The sequence below is a fragment of the Nomascus leucogenys genome, chromosome 13 (assembly GCF_006542625.1).
Source record: "Nomascus leucogenys isolate Asia chromosome 13, Asia_NLE_v1, whole genome shotgun sequence".
NCBI classification, from domain to species: Eukaryota; Metazoa; Chordata; class Mammalia; order Primates; family Hylobatidae; genus Nomascus; species Nomascus leucogenys.
In genome coordinates this window covers 107,178,193-107,179,114 of record NC_044393.1, presented here as the reverse complement: position 1 = coordinate 107,179,114, position 922 = coordinate 107,178,193, and positions in this window count along the sequence as shown.

The window sequence follows — 922 nt, the reverse complement described above, 5'->3', positions numbered from 1 at the left end:
TCTAATTGCATATTCATTATGAACACATAATTAAACTGGTAACATTAATTTTCAATTAGAGGAGCACATTAAAGTTTTGGTGTCTGGGCATTCATGTGGACATAATCCCTGAGTAATTAAAACACAGCCTTCATTTCAGAGGACACAGTGCAATCTGTGACCTGCCTTGATGAAAAAAAATGGGAAAGGAAAGTCCTGAGAGTGACATTGGCTTACAGGAAAACCAACACATTTTTGTGTCTGCAGGAGATGTGTTCTGGCTTGTAGACCTTGGGAGCAGCTCCCAGTGGGGTCACCACCCCTCACAGACTCCTGAACAAACTCATCCTCTACTTGGTACTGACCACAGTAGTTTTTGAGGCCCAAGGCAAATCACACCTTTTTTTTTTTTGCCAATATCGTCCTTTCTATTACATCAAGTTAAAATTGCCCTCAAGAGCTACCTTGCAAAGGAAAATGTCAGCAAAGATCACCAGTGGCAGTCTGAAGCTGATGTGGACAGGGAACTGCTGTTGGCCACCCTTGAGGAATGAGCCCCGGGCTATCCCAGTGGGAGGAGCAAAGATTGTCCGCCGTTGCCGAAGGTGCCATGTGCGTTTCAGTGCCACCCAGTGGAGTTAGCACCTTCTTCCCGGGAAGATCTGACCCTGCAGCTGGCTGGCCCCAAGCTAAGGGTTGGAATCACAATCTGCTCTGAAGAGGGCATGGACCGTTCATATGGCCTGGGAGCAGCACAAGCGCTTAGGGACAAGCACTGAGTGAGGAGCCCAGCTTTCCCTGGAGACTAAAACCCATTCCCATGTGTCAGCTCCGAGCTCACTCCCTGTGCCTCATCCGTCCTCTCTCGACCTATTCTGGGAGAGCCGCAGACAAGGTTCAGGAATGAGGCCATGCAGCCAAGGCGGACGAGACAGAGGAAAAG